Below are 12,947 nucleotides of genomic sequence, written 5' to 3' on the forward strand. Positions count from 1 at the left end.
CCACCTGCTCTCTAAAACACTTCCTAGGTGTGGAAATTGTTTCAATGTTTACATCTAGTTTGAGTTTTTGCCATTTAACTCTGTGACTTGATGAGGATTGCGTAACGAGAAGTGAACATTTCCTTAACTAAACCAAATGGTGTTCATGCAAAATCACACTACGCTGCAAGCAGGATTCGAACCTGCGCAGGGAAACCCCATTGGATTTCGAGTCCAACGCCTTAACCACTCGGCCATGGCAGCTGCATGAGTATGATGTCACTGTTAGCGTATACGAGCCATGCTCTGCTCATGTCAGGCCGAGACCAAAAAAATAAAGTAACGGAAGGACGGGGCACGTACCAGCAGTGCCCTGTTGTCCTCACTTATTTTGCATGCTTTCATACAATTAATAAAAATAGCAACATGCATCACTCAAAGTGAGTGAAAGGGCACAGATGAGTGGTAATCAATCACTGCATGTTTCTACCCACTTTTCCCTATATTACGGCGGTGGTAACGGGCCCCTAAGTGTACTAAGAAAGAGTCCAAAAGCCTAAACAAGACATGCTTCATAAAAAAAAGTACTCTTTTCATGACTTTTCTAGATCAGGCAGTACAGGTCCAGACTGCAAACCCTTCCGAGCCACCAGCTCTCTAAAACACTTCCTGGGTGTGGAAATTGTCTCAATGTTTACATCTAGTTTGAGTTTTTTCCATTTAACTCTGTGACTTGATGAGGATTGCGTAACGAGAAGTGAGCATTTACTTAACTAAACCAAATGGTGTTCATGCAAAATCACACTACGCTGCAAGCAGGATTCAAACCTGCGCAGGGAAACCCCATTGGATTTCGAGTCCAATGCCTTACCACTCGGCCATCGCAGCTGCATGAGTATGATGTCACTGTTGTCGTATACGATCCATACGCTGCTCACGTCAGGCCGAGACCTAAAAATTAAAGTAACGGCAGGACAGGGCACGTACCAGCAGTGGCCTGTATCCCCCACTTATTTTGAATGCTTTCATACAATTAATAAAAATAGCAACAAGCATCACTCAAAGTGAGTGACAGGGCACAGATGAGCGGTAATCAATCACTGCACATTTCTATCCTCGTTTCCCTATATTACGGCGGTGGCAACGGGCCCTTAAGTGTACTCAGAAAGAGTCCAAAAGCTTAAACAAAACACGCTTCATAAAAAAAATTACTCATTTCGTAACTTGTCTAGATCAGGCAGGATAGGTCCAGACTACAAACCCTTCCGAGCCACCTGCTCTCTAAAACACTTCCTAGGTGTGGAAATTGTTTCAATGTTTACATCTAGTTTGAGTTTTTGCCATTTAACTCTGTGACTTGATGAGGATTGCGTAACGAGAAGTGAACATTTCCTTAACTAAACCAAATGGTGTTCATGCAAAATCACACTACGCTGCAAGCAGGATTCGAACCTGCGCAGGGAAACCCCATTGGATTTCGAGTCCAACGCCTTAACCGCTCGGCCATCGCAGCTGCATGATTATGATGTCACTGTTGTCGTATACTGTGAGAAGTTGGCCTGATATGTAGTGTTTCCAATTCTGGAACCACTGGGTATCAGTCCAAACAAACCCCAAAGATGTCAGGTTGTAAGTCAACCTTGTAGACAAGCTATCCTAGTGGTAGCATGGACTAAGCAGCCTTAAAGGCTTAACTTAAGAGGTCGTGTTAAGCGAGCTGTTTTACCACATACAATCCTGTAATCAGATGAAAGGACACCACACAAGTATATATTGTAAAAATATATGTATTTATTTCTAAATTACTCCCCAGTACTCTTTATGAGGAAAGGGGCACAAGCGTTAAATCAAAAGCACTGTTAAACATATAAAGTTGGCACAATTATGGCTGAGGGCGGGGGGCCACTCAGACCATATACTAAAAAAATGGTATAAGTAACACTTATCGAGCAATGGTTAGGCCTAGGGCCTAGAGATTCGCTGGGAGCAGTCAGGACAAGCAATGAAGAAGTCGGGAGTAGCCCACAGGAGACGGGTGCAGCACGGAAAGTGCGGCGCGCACCAATGTAATGTCAATGGTGCGTAAAAGTTAGTTAAAGTGAATTAAATTATACTTCCGCTGAACCTAGGAACACAAAACTTCAGACACAGACCCTAGAGGTGTGTACCAGTGTAAGGACACCGGCGTTGCAAAGTTACCTCACCCACAGGCCGTGGGTGCACAGGGTCGAAGTGGCGTCGGGTTCTGTCACGCAGGTTCTTGGTGCTTGGAGCTGTTGCAGCTGCAGGCGCTGTGAAGCAGAAGTGTCCGGTGCGATCCAAGGGAGGATCGAAGTAGAAAAGTACCTGAAAGCAGAGGGGACAGAGTCTGGGTCACTCAGCAGTGACCAGGGTGGAACCAGGACGGAACCAGGCAATGTCGGGCGCAATCAGGCGGTTGTCGATAGGCTTCTCTCCGCTGTCACGTGGGCTCTGGGGCATCTGCGACGTCCAGGAGCAGGTCACGATCTGTCCCACGTAGGCTCTCGCCGTCAGCACCGTCGGCTTCAAGATTGCAGCAAACAGCACTTGGCAAAAGCAATCCACGCAGAACCAGGAGATTGCTTATCACTCGAACCAGGAGGGTCAGAGTGGGTGCTCCTTTTCACAGGAGCTGGTGCAGATCTGGAGCAACCAGAAAAGCAAGTCGGATTTCAAGTTTCGTCGGCACAGGGGCCACAAGCCAGCTGGCAAGTGACCGGGCCAACGCGTCGAGCGCACACAAGCAGAAGGGCCCCACGCAGCACTCGTCGAGTGTGGAGGGGTGAGCTTTGGTGCAAGTGGAGCTCGGGGCTGGGGCTTCTCAAACCCCGGTGCACAGCTTCGAGGGTCACTCGTGGGCTGCACGGTCAGCGTCTCGTGGCCTTTTCAAGATGGCGTGCCCCACGCTTCCGGTCGCCTCCATGGGTCTCAGCTCTGCAGGGACTGTGGATCGGGCAGGTAGAAGGCAGGCAAGCTTGATCTCGTCGTTCTCTGTCGCTCGAGTTCCGGCGGGAACTGCAACAAAGCAAGGGTCGAGGGCTGGATGGTGCCTGTTTGCACAGGGTGGTCACTCCTTGACCACAAGGGAGATTCTTCAGTCTTCTCACGTCGTGTAGAAAGTCGAAGGGTCCAGATTTCGTTTCTTATGTTTCTTCAGGATGATCTGAAGTCTGTTGGGACTGCTCCCCCTCTTATTCGAATCTAGGGGGTTGGACATCCTGCTAGGTCCCCTCCTATGGGTGGGACCCAGGAAGGGGGTGGTTACACCCCTCTCCTTTGATCCTGGCCGCGCTGGGACAGGGGCTGGGAGGCCCCAGAACCGGTTTGGCCGGATCCTGCAAGGGGCAGCCTTGTGCTCCCCAGGCAGTGTCTGGTTTCTTTGAAACCTCCCTACTCCAATCCACTATCTCCTGTCTGGGGTGGTTTGGCACCGCCCTGTGACAGGAAACTCTTTGTCCAGGCCTCCTCTGCCGGGTTTCGGTCAGCAGCAGGAGGCCAGACCCGTGTCTGTGGCAGGGGCATCCATTTTGTGGATCTGAGGCTCATTTTAAATCAACCGCGTTTCAGTAAAGTAACATGTCTTCTCCCTCTAGAAGGGTGGAATGCTACCCCCGTCGCCAGAACTGGCGAGGGGGTAGTATTCCAATTCGTATGACACCTTACACGACATGTTTTGATAAAGCCAAACCAAAGTTGCTATATAACCGCGAGGATTATAAGGCGCTTAAGAGTATATGGTATGGCATTATCCCGGATCAGCTTAGGGAGTTGTTCCCGACAGCTGCAGACAGGCTCAGCTCATGCCAGAGCTCCATCTCACATAAAACCACGCACTCTGCCCCCAGGATTGATGAGGCCTTCCATAGGAGTGGCTCACAGGTTATATATGTGTCCAGATATAGGTTTAGATATAGGTATACTATATCTAAGCAAGGGGTGATTACACCCACTTGCCCCAGCTGAGTGATCAGCCAGTTGTGTCAATTTAAGAACCAGCCAGGGGTGGCAAAAGCTATGCTTCAGCCCCTGGTAGGCCTTGGTGGCACCTATGCCCTGAGCACCTATAGTGCATGGTACAGGGGCTGACAAGGAGTCCATTTCCAATTGTGGTATGTACCTATAGCACATGTATTATAAATTTAGAGAGAGAACAGCAGGCTGGGGGTCTGATTAGCAGGCCCACAGCCTCAGTAAGTCGAAAACCAGTGAAGCAAAAAGCAAAAATTGGGGTGACCATAGGATAGCAGACCCTACTCTCCTACATAACCCCCCCCCAAACGCAGGGACATTAAACTTAACCTTGACCAGATAAGTCTTCATGTTCTAAGTGGAAGTACCTGGAGAGACCATCTGCATTACCATGGTCAGTCCCTGGGCGCTGCTCCACTGTAAAGTCCATCCCCTGTAGGGAAATGGACCACCTGAGCAGTTTGGGATTTTCACCCTTCATCTGATTTAGCCACAAGAGGGGCTTATGGTCTGTCTGAATTAGGAAGTGAGTACCAAACAAGTATGGCCTCAACTTCTTCAGGGCCCAAACCACAGCAAAGGCCTCCCTCTCAATAGCTGACCAACGTTTCTCCCTGGGGGTCAGCCTTCTGCTAATAAAAGCAATGGGCTGGTCTTGACCATCTTGATTAAGTTGTGAAAGCACAGCTCCCACCCCCAACTCAGAAGCATCTGTCTGTACAATGAACTGTTTGGAGTAGTCAGGACTCTTCAGGATAGGTGCAGAGCACATGGCCTTCTTCAGGTCATCAAATGCCTTTTGACAGCTAACTGTCCACTGAACCTTTTTGGGCATCTTCTTGGATGTCAAGTCATTCAATGGTGTCACAATGGACCCATAGTTCTTTACAAATTTTCTGTAATACCCAGTCAGGCCCAAGAAGGCTCTGACTTGTGTCTGGGTAGTTGGAGGAGCCCAGTCCTGTATGGTCTGGATCTTGCTCTCCAGTGGTTGAACTTGACCCCCACCTACTAGGTGGCCCAAGTACACAACCTTGCTCTGCCCTATCTGGCACTTAGTAGCCTTGATAGTCAGGCCTGCCTTTTGCAGGGCCTCCAGAACCTTCTTCAGGTGGATCAGGTGATCCTCCCAGGTGGAGCTAAAGACAGCAATATCATCTAGATATGCTGCACAAAAGTCATCCAACCCAGCAAGGACTTGGTTCACCAACCTTTGGAAAGTGGCAGGTGCATTCTTCAAGCCAAAGGGCATTACCACAAATTGATAATGTCCACTAGGGGTCGAAAATGCTGTTTTGGCTTTTGACTCCTCAGCTAGTCTGATTTGCCAGTAGCCAGCTGTCAAATCAAATGTGCTCAGAAACTTGGCAGAAGCCAATTTATCAATGAGCTCATCTGCTCTTGGAATGGGATGAGCATCTGTCCTAGTGACAGCATTGAGACCTCTGTAGTCCACACAAAACCTCATTTCTCTCTTCCCATCTTTGGTATGAGGTTTTGGCACAAGGACCACTGGGCTAGCCCATGGGCTCTCTGATGGCTCAATCACTCCAAGCTCCAACATCTTTTGCACCTCAGCCTTTATACAATCCCTGACATGGTCAGGTTGCCTGTAGATCTTATTCTTCACAGGCAGATTGTCACCAGTGTCCACCTCATGGGTGCACCAGTTAGTCTGACTGGGTGTGAGTGAAAACAATTGTCTGTGGGCCTGCAACACCTGTCTGCAGTCCACCTGTTGCTGCTCAGTGAGGCTGCCTGCCAAGGCTACTCCATCAACTGAACCATCATCAGGGTTCTGGGAAAGCAGGTCTGGGAGAGGGTCACTCTCTTCCTCCTGTTCCCCATCTGTGGCCATGAGGAGACTCATGTCCTCCCTGTCAACAAATGCTTTCAATCTGTTCACATGGAGCACCCTGTGGGGGCTCCTAGGGGTACCAAAGTCAACCAAGTAGGTGACTTCTCCCTTCTTTTCAATGATAGGGTAGGGTCCAGTCCATTTGTCCTGGAGAGCTGCTGGCCCCACTGGGTCCAACACCCACACCTTCTGTCCTGGCTGGAACTCAACCATAACAGCCTTTTGGTCATGCCAGGCTTTCTGTAATTCCTGACTTGCCTCAAGGTTTTTGGATGCTCTCTCCATGTATTCAGCCATCCTGGAGCGGAGACCAAGTACATAGTCCACAATGTCTAGTTTAGGCTTTTTGAGAGGTAACTCCCATCCTTCCTTCACCAAACTCAATGGACCTCTTACAGGGTGGCCAAACAAAAGTTCAAAAGGGCTGTAGCCAACCCCCTTCTGTGGGACCTCTCTGTAAGCAAAGAGCAAGCAGGGTAAAAGGATGTCCCATTTCCGCCTAAGCTTCTCTGGTAAACCTTTTATCATTCCCTTTAGGGTCTTGTTGAATCTTTCCACAAGCCCATTGCACTGTGGATGGTAGGGTGTGGTAAACTTATAGTTTACTCCACACTCTTTCCACATTGCTTTTAAGTATCCAGACATAAAGTTAGTACCTCTGTCTGAAAGAACCTCCTTTGGAAAGCCCACTCTTGAGAAAACTGCAATGAGGGCTTTTGCCACCACAGGAGCTGTGGTGGTCCTCAGGGGAATTGCTTCTGGGTACCTGGTGGCATGATCCACTACCACCAGTATAAATCTGTGCCCAGATGCTGTTTGAGGATCCATGGGACCCACAATGTCTATTCCAACTCTTTCAAAGGGTACCCCCACCACAGGTAGTGGTATCAGGGGGGCCTTTGTTGTGCCACCTGACTTACCACTGGCTTGGCAAGTGACAAAGGAGCGACAAAACTCCTTGACATTTTCTGACATGTGAGGCCAGTGAAAGTGTGGAACAAGCCTGTCCCAAGTCTTATTCTGGCCTAAGTGTCCTGCAAGGGGAATATCATGGGCCAAGGTAAGAAGGAAGCCCCTAAACCTCAAAGGTATAACCAACCTCCTGGTGGTGCCAGGCTTGGGGTCTCTAGCCTCTGAATAAAGGAGCCCTTCATCCCAATACACCTTATGGGTACCTTGAGCATTCCCTGCAGCCTCAGCAGCAGCTTGCTGTCCAAGGGGTTCAAGTGAAGGGCAATCTAATTGGGCCTGCCCCAGGTCTGCCCTTGAGGGTCCCCCTGTCCCCAGAAACTCAACCTGTTCAGGTTCAAGCTCATCTGAGACAGTCTCCTCTTGGACTGCAGAATCAGTTTCCTGTGAAACTTGATCCTCAACCTGGGGCAAGTGGGAAGGCACAGCCTTAACCCTCTTGCTCCTCCTCTTGGGTTGTGGTTGGTCTATTGTTTCAAGATCCACCACTGGTTCAGGAAGGCACTTCTTAGCCTGAGACCTTGTCACTGCAAGGACATGAGCTGAAATCCCTAGCATTTCTGCATGAGTCCTGTACTCCACTTCTGACCAAACTGAGCTTTCAAGATCATTGCCTAACAGACAGTCTACTGGGAGGTCTGCACTCACAACAACTTTCTTTAGGCCATCTACCCCTCCCCAGGAGAAGTTCACAACAGCCACACTATGGGAAGTAGTGGAGTTGCTTGCATTGGTCACTAGGTAACTTTCACCTAGTACAATCTGTCCAGGATCCACAAAGCCAGGTGTCACCATTGTGACACTGGCACAAGTGTCCCTGTAGGCCTGAGCCAGTTTCTCATTAATTAAGGGAGTCTGCCTATATTTGCCCAGGTTACTGGGGCTTACTGCAGTGGGCAAAGATAAGTCCACATCATATAGGAGAACTGCCTGTGTGGGGATTCTGACTAGGCCAGATTCCACCTCAGTACCCAGGGTCAACCCTACTAAACCCTTTGGCTGTGTACCACCACTGCTGACTGTACTAGGGGGTGCAGTTGCTTTAGGAGCTGCAGTGGTGGGGACTGGATTTTTCTTAGTGCATTCACTGCCCCAGTGTGAAACTGATTTGCAGGTATTACACCAAGGTTTCTTTGGGCCATCATTCTTCTTTTTCTTGTTTCCATTTTGGGAACCCCCCTCCTTATTGCTAGTTTGGGGGCCTGAAGACTTCTGGTCCTTTTCTTTATCTTTCTGATTCCCACCCTTCTGGTCTGTTTTCTTCTGGTCACCTTGGTTCTGGTTTTTCTGCTTAATCCTTGTTCTGACCCATTTGTCTGCCTTCTTTCCCAATTCTTGGGGAGAGGTCAAATCAGAGTCAACAAGGTATTGATGCAACAGCTGGTTCTGACAGTTATTAAGGATCTGTTCTCTCATCATAAGATTGTACAATCCTGTATAGTCTGAAACTTTACTTCCCTGCAGCCAACCCTCCAGAGCCTTAGTGGCACAATCTACAAAATCAGTCCAGTCCTGAGTCTGTGCTTTTTGGGTGTCTCTGAACAACAACCTGTATTGCTCAGTGGTTAGGCCAAACCCTTCAATAAGAGCACTCTTCAGAACAGAGTAGTTTTTGGCATCCTCAGGTCTAACAGTGAGGAGCCTGTCCCTCCCTTTCTCAGAAAAGGAGTACCATAAAATTGCTGCCCACTGATCCTCAGGGACCTGCTGTACCATGCAGGCCCTCTCAAGAGCAGTCATCCATTTGTGGATATCATCCCCTTCCTTGTAGGGGGGCACAATTTTTGTCAGGTTTCTATTGTCATAGGCCCTGTCTTTTTCTTTAGGAACTTTGCTGCCACCAGTGGCATCTAAGCCACACAATTTTCTCTCTCTTGCTAAAGCAAGTTTAGCTTGAGCCAAGGCTACCTCTTCCCTCTCTATTTGGAGTTGGACAGCCCTCATCCTGGCCCTATGCTCTTTTCTCTGGGAGGAAGTCATTCCTCTTTGAGATTCTCTTGAGGCACTAGAAAGGTGAGAGTCCCCTGATAGAGATCTCTCCCTCCTATTACCTGGGAGAATTTGGTTATGAGATCTGGGGTGGTGCTGGCCCCCCCCCATTCCCATGTAGGTCCAAGTTGGCCTGGTTAAGGCTGGCAACCTGTACCTGGTTTCCCCTCTGATCCTGATCTTCAGGCTCTTCTAAATCAGAGCCTTCCTCTTCCTCTTCCTCCTCCACTACATCATCATCTGGAAGATCCTCATTCTCAGGGGAGTTTATCCCTTCACCTGCACCTAAGGGAGCCTGACTCACCTTATCTAGATCATCCTTTTCTAGGAGAGCTATTAGGGAAGGAATGGTAGGGCCTCTGCCCTTTTTTAGCCCCCTGGCTGTGCACAAGGCACTCAGGTCTTTGTGGCTAAGGTTGTCATATCTGGATGTTGTCCCTATAGGATCAACTTCTACAGGAGCAGAGCCTGAGGCTCTATCTGCATCAGACATGACTGCTAGTGAGGTGTAAGTGGTGCACTTACCTACACTAAGTGGTTTCCTACTGTACCTTGCTAGTGAGTTGTAGTCAGGGTGTGCTAATCCCTTTAATCTACAACTACTAAGTTCAGTAGAACTTAATATGCTAAGCTTTTGATTTATATGTACCTAGAGGTACTTGATGTGATCTTTCAATTTGATAAAGATTGCAATGGTAAAACAAACAGCAAGCTCAAATCCGCACCGCTGCACACCAATGTGCGAAGTTGGCCTGATATGTAGTGTTTCCAATTCTGGAACCACTGGGTATCAGTCCAAACAAACCCCAAAGATGTCAGGTTGTAAGTCAACCTTGTAGACAAGCTATCCTAGTGGTAGCATGGACTAAGCAGCCTTAAAGGCTTAACTTAAGAGGTCGTGTTAAGCGAGCTGTTTTACCACATACAATCCTGTAATCAGATGAAAGGACACCACACAAGTATATATTGTAAAAATATATGTATTTATTTCTAAATTACTCCCCAGTACTCTTTATGAGGAAAGGGGCACAAGCGTTAAATCAAAAGCACTGTTAAACATATAAAGTTGGCACAATTATGGCTGAGGGCGGGGGGCCACTCAGACCATATACTAAAAAAATGGTATAAGTAACACTTATCGAGCAATGGTTAGGCCTAGGGCCTAGAGATTCGCTGGGAGCAGTCAGGACAAGCAATGAAGAAGTCGGGAGTAGCCCACAGGAGACGGGTGCAGCACGGAAAGTGCGGCGCGCACCAATGTAATGTCAATGGTGCGTAAAAGTTAGTTAAAGTGAATTAAATGATACTTCCGCTGAACCTAGGAACACAAAACTTCAGACACAGACCCTAGAGGTGTGTACCAGTGTAAGGACACCGGCGTTGCAAAGTTACCTCACCCACAGGCCGTGGGTGCACAGGGTCGAAGTGGCGTCGGGTTCTGTCACGCAGGTTCTTGGTGCTTGGAGCTGTTGCAGCTGCAGGCGCTGTGAAGCAGAAGTGTCCGGTGCGATCCAAGGGAGGATCGAAGTAGAAAAGTACCTGAAAGCAGAGGGGACAGAGTCTGGGTCACTCAGCAGTGACCAGGGTGGAACCAGGACGGAACCAGGCAATGTCGGGCGCAATCAGGCGGTTGTCGATAGGCTTCTCTCCGCTGTCACGTGGGCTCTGGGGCATCTGCGACGTCCAGGAGCAGGTCACGATCTGTCCCACGTAGGCTCTCGCCGTCAGCACCGTCGGCTTCAAGATTGCAGCAAACAGCACTTGGCAAAAGCAATCCACGCAGAACCGGGAGATTGCTTATCACTCGAACCAGGAGGGTCAGAGTGGGTGCTCCTTTTCACAGGAGCTGGTGCAGATCTGGAGCAACCAGAAAAGCAAGTCGGATTTCAAGTTTCGTCGGCACAGGGGCCACAAGCCAGCTGGCAAGTGACCGGGCCAACGCGTCGAGCGCACACAAGCAGAAGGGCCCCACGCAGCACTCGTCGAGTGTGGAGGGGTGAGCTTTGGTGCAAGTGGAGCTCGGGGCTGGGGCTTCTCAAACCCCGGTGCACAGCTTCGAGGGTCACTCGTGGGCTGCACGGTCAGCGTCTCGTGGCCTTTTCAAGATGGCGTGCCCCACGCTTCCGGTCGCCTCCACGGGTCTCAGCTCTGCAGGGACTGTGGATCGGGCAGGTAGAAGGCAGGCAAGCTTGATCTCGTCGTTCTCTGTCGCTCGAGTTCCGGCGGGAACTGCAACAAAGCAAGGGTCGAGGGCTGGATGGTGCCTGTTTGCACAGGGTGGTCACTCCTTGACCACAAGGGAGATTCTTCAGTCTTCTCACGTCGTGTAGAAAGTCGAAGGGTCCAGATTTCGTTTCTTATGTTTCTTCAGGATGATCTGAAGTCCGTTGGAACTGCTCCCCCTCTTATTCGAATCTAGGGGGTTGGACATCCTGCTAGGTCCCCTCCTATGGGTGGGACCCAGGAAGGGGGTGGTTACACCCCTCTCCTTTGATCCTGGCCGCGCTGGGACAGGGGCTGGGAGGCCCCAGAACCGGTTTGGCCGGATCCTGCAAGGGGCAGCCTTGTGCTCCCCAGGCAGTGTCTGGTTTCTTTGAAACCTCCCTACTCCAATCCACTATCTCCTGTCTGGGGTGGTTTGGCACCGCCCTGTGACAGGAAACTCTTTGTCCAGGCCTCCTCTGCCGGGTTTCGGTCAGCAGCAGGAGGCCAGACCCGTGTCTGTGGCAGGGGCATCCATTTTGTGGATCTGAGGCTCATTTTAAATCAACCGCGTTTCAGTAAAGTAACATGTCTTCTCCCTCTAGAAGGGTGGAATGCTACCCCCGTCGCCAGAACTGGCGAGGGGGTAGTATTCCAATTCGTATGACACCTTACACGACATGTTTTGATAAAGCCAAACCAAAGTTGCTATATAACCGCGAGGATTATAAGGCGCTTAAGAGTATATGGTATGGCATTATCCCGGATCAGCTTAGGGAGTTGTTCCCGACAGCTGCAGACAGGCTCAGCTCATGCCAGAGCTCCATCTCACATAAAACCACGCACTCTGCCCCCAGGATTGATGAGGCCTTCCATAGGAGTGGCTCACAGGTTATATATGTGTCCAGATATAGGTTTAGATATAGGTATACTATATCTAAGCAAGGGGTGATTACACCCACTTGCCCCAGCTGAGTGATCAGCCAGTTGTGTCAATTTAAGAACCAGCCAGGGGTGGCAAAAGCTATGCTTCAGCCCCTGGTAGGCCTTGGTGGCACCTATGCCCTGAGCACCTATAGTGCATGGTACAGGGGCTGACAAGGAGTCCATTTCCAATTGTGGTATGTACCTATAGCACATGTATTATAAATTTAGAGAGAGAACAGCAGGCTGGGGGTCTGATTAGCAGGCCCACAGCCTCAGTAAGTCGAAAACCAGTGAAGCAAAAAGCAAAAATTGGGGTGACCATAGGATAGCAGACCCTACTCTCCTACATATACGAGCCATGCTCTGCTCATGTCAGGCGGAGACCAAAAAAATAAAGTAACGGAAGGACGGGGCACGTACCAGCAGTGCCCTGTTGTCCTCACTTATTTTGCATGCTTTCATACAATTAATAAAAATAGCAACATGCATCACTCAAAGTGAGTGAAAGGGCACAGATGAGTGGTAATCAATCACTGCATGTGTCTACCCACTTTTCCCTATATTACGGCGGTGGTAACGGGCCCTTAAGTGTACTAAGAAAGAGTCCAAAAGCCTAAACAAGACATGCATCATAAAAAAAGTACTCTTTCCATGACTTGTCTAGATCAGGCAGGACAGGTCCAGACTACAAACCCTTCCGAGCCACCAGCTCTCTAAAGCACTTCCTGGGTGTGGAAATTGTCTCAATGTTTACATCTAGTTTGAGTTTTTTCCATTTAACTCTGTGACTTGATGAGGATTGCGAACGAGAAGTGAACATTTCCTTAACTAAACCAATTGGTGTTCATGCAAAATCACACTACGCTGCAAGCAGGATTCGAACCTGCGCAGGGAAACCCCATCCCCATTGGACTTCGAGTCCAACGCCTTAACCACTCGGCCATCGCAGCTGCGTGAGTATGATGTCACAGTTGTCGTATACGAGCCATGCACTACTCACGTCAGGCCGAGACATAAAAAATAAAGTAACAGA

At 49.3% G+C, this 12,947-nt stretch overlaps 4 non-coding genes across 4 annotated transcripts; all 4 read right to left on the bottom strand.

Annotated features, from left to right (window-relative positions):
* Positions 1–161: 161 nt before the first annotated feature.
* Positions 162–243, bottom strand: TRNAS-CGA (transfer RNA serine (anticodon CGA)). Its single transcript has one exon. It is a non-coding gene; the product is annotated as a tRNA-Ser (tRNA).
* A 543-nt stretch (positions 244–786) lies between these two features.
* On the bottom strand, positions 787–867 carry TRNAS-CGA (transfer RNA serine (anticodon CGA)). The gene has a single exon. It is a non-coding gene; the product is annotated as a tRNA-Ser (tRNA).
* Positions 868–1,410: 543 nt separating this feature from the next.
* Positions 1,411–1,492, bottom strand: TRNAS-CGA (transfer RNA serine (anticodon CGA)). The gene has a single exon. It is a non-coding gene; the product is annotated as a tRNA-Ser (tRNA).
* An 11,284-nt stretch (positions 1,493–12,776) lies between these two features.
* Positions 12,777–12,864, bottom strand: TRNAS-CGA (transfer RNA serine (anticodon CGA)). The gene has a single exon. It is a non-coding gene; the product is annotated as a tRNA-Ser (tRNA).
* Positions 12,865–12,947: the final 83 nt, after the last annotated feature.

This window comes from Lissotriton vulgaris, chromosome 11, assembly GCF_964263255.1.
Source record: "Lissotriton vulgaris chromosome 11, aLisVul1.2, whole genome shotgun sequence".
Classification (NCBI taxonomy): Eukaryota; Metazoa; Chordata; class Amphibia; order Caudata; family Salamandridae; genus Lissotriton; species Lissotriton vulgaris.